At 46.9% G+C, this 7,500-nt stretch overlaps 1 non-coding gene across 1 annotated transcript; it reads right to left on the reverse strand.

Annotated features, from left to right (window-relative positions):
- Nucleotides 1-7,329: 7,329 nt before the first annotated feature.
- Nucleotides 7,330-7,401, reverse strand: trnaa-cgc (transfer RNA alanine (anticodon CGC)). The gene has a single exon. It is a non-coding gene; the product is annotated as a tRNA-Ala (tRNA).
- Nucleotides 7,402-7,500: the final 99 nt, after the last annotated feature.

Here is a 7,500-nt window from a genome sequence, read left to right on the forward strand (position 1 = left end):
AATCCCTGATATATTTTTTTTGCCACAGCTGGCAACAAAGAAACAATGAAAGCAGCTGTTACAAACTGTTCTTCCACTGATCCAATGTCAGTCCTGAGGCAGGACAGTACCACCGCCCCTTCAGCTGGGTGTGTCCAGTCCATTTATTTTTTGCCTGGCCACACTCCTTGCAGCTGTAGTGGTACTGTTCCTTTGCCAGCCTTTTTCGTGGTGGTTCCCCCCTTGCCACTAGCTCCTGATCCTCCTGAGCAGCTTTATGCAGTCTCCAGGCACGTTGCCTTGGCTGAGGTGGAAGGCAAGATTGCTGGTGAGAAGGAGCTTGCTGGGGCAGAGGAGCTTGCTGGGGAAGAGGAAACTGCTGGGGCAGAGGAGCTTGCTGGGGCAGAGGAGCTTGCTGGGGCAGAGGAGCTTGCTGGGGCAGAGGAGCTTGCTGGGGAAGAGGAAACTGCTGGTGAGAAGGAGCTTGCTGGGGAAGAGGAAACTGCTGGGGCAGAGGAGCTTGCTGGGGCAGAGGACAGTGCTGGAATGGAGGAAAGTGCTGGAACGGAGGAAAGTGCTGGAACGGAGGAGCTTGCTGGAATGGAGGAAAATGCTGGAATGGAGGAGCTTGCTGGAATTGTGGGGCAAATGGAGAGGGTGAAAATGGCGGATAGCAAACAGCCTTGTTTGTCGCCAGAGCGCGCTGGCGGGGGAAAGCTTCCCCCTCATGGTTTTCTGGCTCCTCAAATTTCATTGGTTCATGTGCAAGCTGCACAGGGGCAGCTGGAAGTGTATTCACTGCAGGGAGAGACTCTCTGGCCAGGTGCAGCTGTTCAGGAAGTACAGTGCCTTGCAGCAGCATGTCCCTGTCCTTCCTCTTGTCCCTTCTAAGCAGCCTGCAAGACAAACATTCATTATTTTACACATGTGAGCCTCTCCCCTGAGGTTTTTCTTGAGATGAAATCTTTATAATATGTCTAATCTCTCTGAGAAAGGTAACTGAAATAACACACCATGAAGACACTGTGGTGTTGTTGACTGGCACTAGAACCAAGTTGGTCTGGTTCAGGACAGCCCTGCTGTCTTCCAGCAGCTGTTTGATGTGGCCGTAGACGCTGACAATCGACTGAGGGATGGGCATGTTTCTCCCCTTTGTGTCCTTTGGCCTGTTGCGTGCTTGGTCAAACTCTTTTAAAAGTCTGAGGCAAACACACTCACTGACCCTGTGTACTTCAGGGTCCTGGGCTGCTTGGCCGTGAGTCATGTATAGTCTGTGGGAGAGAAAGACGATATGATCTGGACTGTGAACAAGGATGCAAAGTCATGTAGAACCAGGTGACAATGTTAACAGGGATTTCAATAAAATCATTTGCACTTTATAAATAATTTTCACAATGACAAGTGCTGTCTCTTATTCAATGATTTGTATTGAACCAAAATGATAGCAAATCTAGGTCAAGCACCTCTCTGCCGCCTGCTGTCCAGGAGCAGAGCCACTCGGCTTCCTGGGTGCTCTCCACGGCCCTCCTGACACACCCCCTTTCTTTCTAGCCTTCTGGGTGTACCTAAATGGTGAAAGAGACATCCATCAGCTTCATTGTTCCATGGAATGTTTGTTTAATCATAGTGTACAAAATGATTATTGTTTTTTACCTTGAAGGTGCTTTGTCCATGGCATGGAGAGCTGTGTACAGGTGGACTATATCTGCCTCCTCCTTAGCTGACAAGGCAGTGATTGTCCGGTTTAAGCCAACTAGGTAGGCTGCCAGGGCATCAACTGCTTCCCATCCCACAATGCCTCTTGAGTCACATTGGCTGGTCTAAAAAGTGATGTGAAAAAATGAGAAAAGTAAATAAATTTACAGTCTTGTTTCTAATTATATGAGCAATGCTAATTTTATGTTCATTTATCTTATTAAAATGTAACCAGATTTACTCCAGTTAAATATAATGTTTTTGAGTACAGTGTTAAAGAAAGTGTTATTGACCTCTGTGACGAGTGGTCCGGGTTCAGTGTCACCCTCCAACAACACCTGGTCTTCTGCAGCACTTGGAGGATCAGGATCACCAGCCCCAAGCTCAGCTGACAGGCAGCGTGCAGTATCAGGCATACCCTCATCCCAAGGATCACCTGCCCAAAGGTCACCTGGCATGCACACAGTAGCATCTGGCTCATCCTCTTCCTCCTCAAGCACCTGAGAGGTGATTTCAGGCATCTGCTTTGGAGCAAGCAGATCACCTCTATTGGTCTGGGCCAATAAATACTCCACAGCAATGCGCTCCCCTGTAACACAAAGATGAACAAAGGATATACATACAGTAAATACATACACACACATCCATCCATCTCCTACATGTACAGCACAATCTTTGCACCCAAGAAATGCATGTCCTCTGAGCGGAGGGGATATAATACTCTTGTCTACCAGTCTCTCTTACCAGTTGGTTTCCCAGGTGGAGTGAACTCTGGAACCAGATCACAGCTAAGGACCCGCTGGCTCATGCTGTTGAGGTGAGAAATCAGCTGGACATTGAAGGTTCTGAGGGTTGAGGCCCCCTCCACAGCAACTGCCTCCTTAGCCCGGCCAATGTTCCACCTTGATGCTCCCTCCAGCATGTACATTTGCATGTGCATTGCATTGCAGCGCCAGCCTAAGAAACAAAATCATCTGTTGAGCTAATTATAGTAAAGTAAATACAGATGAATACAGGACAGAGGTAACTGTGTTATCTTGACACATTATCTGTCATAACATAGAAACTTGATGTGGATGTACCTGGGATGAAAGCACACTGGTGACGGTGAAAGCTCTCCAGGGAAGAGGACCCCCTACCACACCTGAGAATGTCCAGCTCTCTGCCGCCCTTCTGGAGTGTCCCCACCTTTGTGTATAGTATAACACCTGCAGGGTCTTGAAGACACTCCAGATGCTTCTGCTGCACCTCCCACACGTGGCGCATGCTGTCATGGCTCACCAGATGCAGCCCTGTGGTGTCTGTGAGCTCCCACATTGATTCAAGTAGCCCTGAAATCATGCTCCGTATCGCCTCCACTCCACGTGTCCTCCTCCTGCAGTGCCTCTTCAGTTCCCCTGGGCTGATGGTGGCCATGAGCTGCTCCTCAGTAGGAGCATGTCCACTGTGGCTGCTCTTCCACTCTGCTCTCTTGGCTTCCTTCAGGCGTTGCACATCCTCCTGGTCCCATTCAAAGATGCAAGAGGAAAGCTTGGCGCAAAAGGTACCGTACAGAGGATGGTGTTCTGTAGTGAGGCCACAGTTAAACCGTCTCATAAAATGGAAGCTGTCCAAGCGCACTGCAGACTTCCAAGGGTGAAACAGTTTAAGGACTGGACACACACCTGAGAAAAACAACCATTGATAATTATATAGACCACAACACCTGAGAGTGTGACAGAAATACAAATAAACACATTTTATACAAATGGCTCTGACAGTGTGTGGGTGTGCGTGTGTCTGTGTTTGTGTGCATGAGTGCTTGTGGAACATGGTTTTTCACATGTATATTAAAAGAAGCAAATAAAGAAGCAATTTTCACCCACCTGACTGGCTGCAGCAGTCCCGGTCGACATAGATGACCTCAGGTTCAGCTTGGCCCGCAGTCTTGTAGCGAGTGACGATGCCTTGGCACAACTCTTCTAACCCTGCACCTTCACCCGTTGTCAGAACAGAGTTTAAAACCTGGCCAAACTCGTTGCTGATGTTGGTCATCCATGCAGCGCTGTCAGCTATGCCACCAGCCAGCTTTTTCGTGATCTGTAACACAAACACTACTTTTAAACGCAAACTAAAGACAATGCCCTACTAACAGCTAAACCCATTTCCTGCTTTGTTGTAATTAGACATTTTCGGTTTTCTTTTTATTTACTTTTGAAACCCTCACCTTCTTTGTTGAATCCATCTTAAGAATTCTACCATAGGTAGAAGTGATGACACCCTTCATCTCATCCAGATGGCTGAGGATGTCGTTGGAGTGGACAGTCTCAAACCACTGTGCAAGTGGAAGGGGCCTGAAGGGTGGTGGAGGATTATGGACAGCTGCAGAGGGGACAAAAGTAGCCATCTTCATATGGCGCTCACAGTCAGACAGGTAGCGGATGGTCTGTCGTGCCCACTCCTCACTGTGCGCTTCCTCTATTACTGACTGGAGGTATGAGGAACTGTTACCGTTGGTCCTCGGCTTCAGGAAAGTGATACACTTTCTGTCCAGAGCCAGCTGTGTTGTGAGGACAGCGGGGAACAGGCTCCTGTGTGCCACATCCAGCTGGGAGAGCATATCCTGGCTCCATGGACAGATCAGCTGAGAGCACTTGCTGCAACGTGGATAGTCCCCTCCCACCAGGTAATAGCGGCTATCCACATCAATCACCTCCCTGACCTTTCTATATATCCCGGAGCTATTCATTTTCCGGGAACACTGTGGACATTTAAGTGGAATCCCCCACATCCTCATTGGTGCCCAGATGAACATCCTCTGCCGGTAGTACCACCCAGGCTCAGGAGGAGATGGTTTGGGCTCCAGTGGTGGGTGAAACCAGCATGCCTTGATTTTGTTTTTGAGCTTGCCTGAAGGCTCATAAAGGCACTTTGAAATCCACACCTGGTCTGCTTCCTGGATGACTTTACGGAACTGTTCAGGTAGAAAACTTTTCCAATTAACTGACCTTGGTTGAAGTGGAGTTGCTGAGCAGTGTGCTGTGGCAGAGCTACTTGTAGAAGGCCGCAGAGATGGCACTGACTTTGGTGGTGGTGGTGTTGGCCTTTGCGGTGATGGCGTTGGTTTCCGCGGTGATGGTATTATAAATGCTGAATAGTGAGCCCGTTCTATGTGGTCCAAAAGGCCAACACTGCCCTGCACCTTTGCCCCACAGGTGTCACACATCTCATCTGTATGGAAGTCAGAGAGGTGTTGAGAGAATTTTTCTCCCTCCACAAGCTTGTTGCACTTATAGCACTGAACTCCCTGTCTTGCCACTGATACTCCTGTCTCTGTGTTGTCTTGGACTGCCCTTGCCTCTGTGTCTCCTCTCCTTGCATCTGTGTCTCCTCTCCCTGTCTCTGTGTCTCCTTTCCTTGACTCTGTGTCTCCTCTCCCTGCCTCTGTTTCTCCTCTCTTTGCATCTGTGTCTCCTCTCCTCGCCTCTGTTTCTCCTCTCCTCGCCTCTGTTTCTCCTCTCCTCGCCTCTGTTTCTCCTCTCCTCGCCTCTGTTTCTCCTCTCCTCGCCTCTGTTTCTCCTCTCCTTGCCTCTGTGTCTCCTCTCCTCGCCTCTGTTTCTCCTCTCCTTGCCTCTGTGTCTCCCCTCTCTACGTCCGTGCCGACTCGGACTTGCCCTGCCTCCGTCTCAACTTCTCCTGCCTCACTGGAGCCAGCAACTGATGGCAGACCTGCTGACTAGGGAGAAAGTACAAAAAGGGGGCCATTCCACATGCAAGAAGAATCCTACACAACTGTATTTCTCCAGAATTCGGCATATATATTGTACAGTAAATAAACTCACATACTACAGTGACCCATCTTGACTTAGTAAAAATTTCACCTACCTTATGGAACCCACAGGAGCATTGTAGGCTTCTGCCAAACAGATCCTTTTTATGGTTCTGCAGGGGGCAGGCATCTATTTTTTCCAAGGCCTCCTTCCATTTCTTGGCCCCTGGACGTTTTCCAGTTGTAAAATTGTATTGGCGCTGGGCATATTTTTTGCATATGTCCCTCCAGTAGCTATCTGGCTTCCCTGTCTTAGTCATCTGCAAACATTAGAATAGAATAGAATAGAATAGAACATGATTTGTCATTGCAACAAGTACAACAAAATTGCAAAAGCCTTTCAGTCAGTGCAAAAGAGTGTGAGAGAAGTATGATTAAGTACAGCTGAAAAATAAGTGAAGTAAAATAAGATAAGAAATAAAACAAAATACAATAAGATAAAAATATAATAAAATAATAAAAGTAAGGTGCAAAAAAGAAAAATAAAGTATGATATAGTAAGTAATAAGAATAGAGTGCAAGAGGGAATGTAGTGAAATTATACCGTACAAAATAAGGTGCAAAATAGCTGCCATGTTCAGGTGCATTAATGACATGAGTATTATTATTATTATTATTATTATTATTATTATTATTATTTTTATTATTATTATCATTATAATTGTTGTTGTTGTGGTTTTATTATTTTACACAGACAGGTGTAAAAATACTGTTTTACTGACAAAAAATAATACTTGGCTCAATTAAGCAACTGGCAAAAACAATAAAAAAATAAAATAAAAACACACACACACACACACACACACACACACACACACACACACACACACACATACATACATACATAACCAGGCTCCATTTACGGAGGAGTGAAAACGACACAGACAGCCGATAAATTACTATTCCACTGACTTACAATGACACTTGGCACAATTCTTTGTCATCATAAGGTCTTCCCAAGAAATCGGCAGAGTTTATACAGCAAATAAACAAATAAACAAGTCACATTGGTCTTATTAAATCTCTCATATCACTACCGTCGCCACACAGTTAGCATGGACAGTTACGCTAATACAGGCAGAAACTCGGTTAGAAAAGCGGCTACTTAACAAGAAAGTTTAAATACAAGCTGCATAAAGTGTTGACAGGACGGAAAATTGAATCACAGATTGTTTTGTCACACATTTTAATCGTCGGCGTATACTTAGCGTTGCTTTTACGAATATTTATCAAGTTTCCAAACCTTTTCCTACGCTGAGTCTCGGACGTTCTGATGCGGAGAGAAAGATGGCCGCCAATCTAAAGAAATAACCGCGCCCCTATGTTTACGTCACGTGACCCGGCATGCTCGTTCGGACCTTAGGAGCTGTGTTCGGATTTGTTAGGAACTGTGTTCGGACCTGTGTTCGGACCTGTGTGAAAGTCTTTGATCTCGTTAGGAATGTGTTCGGACCTGTTCGGATGTGTTAGGAACACGTCTGGACGTGTTAGGACCTCGGAGGCAGTCCAGAGACTGGCGGGTACGGCCACAACAACCACTCTGGTACTTTGTCTATGCTCAACATAAGTTTTTCTTTTCCATTCCAGGTCTGTATGAGGTGTCAAGTAGTGCCCCAAGTAGCATAATGCCTTTCACTGGTGAGAGAGAGTGTTGAGCTGAACTGGAAGCCAGTCATGTGACTTGCGGCAGTTACAGAGAGCCCTCAGCGCACCAAGAAGGCTCCCTTTTTTGTTTCTGAAAACACCCTCCATTTGGGCTGTTGGTCATTTTAGACCGACTTCAAGTGTTCAATTCTGGCCGCCACACAGTCTTGGGCTTGCCACCGTGCCATCAAGAGAACAGTCTTTGGAGATGCTGGGGATTGAACCCAGGACCTCATACATGCGAAGCATGCGCTCTACCACTGAGCTACATCCCCGGCACTGGATACTGAGAACCTCCACAAACACATTCCAGCTGTCGGCCAACTCTTTCACACGTCATCAGTAGTACAAGAGCTGGTGAGAGCCAGTCGCTC

Source organism: Halichoeres trimaculatus, unplaced genomic scaffold, assembly GCF_033239565.1.
Source record: "Halichoeres trimaculatus isolate MK-OKI-2021-1 unplaced genomic scaffold, fHalTri1.1 fHalTri1_scaffold_6, whole genome shotgun sequence".
In the NCBI taxonomy this organism is placed as follows: domain Eukaryota; kingdom Metazoa; phylum Chordata; class Actinopteri; order Labriformes; family Labridae; genus Halichoeres; species Halichoeres trimaculatus.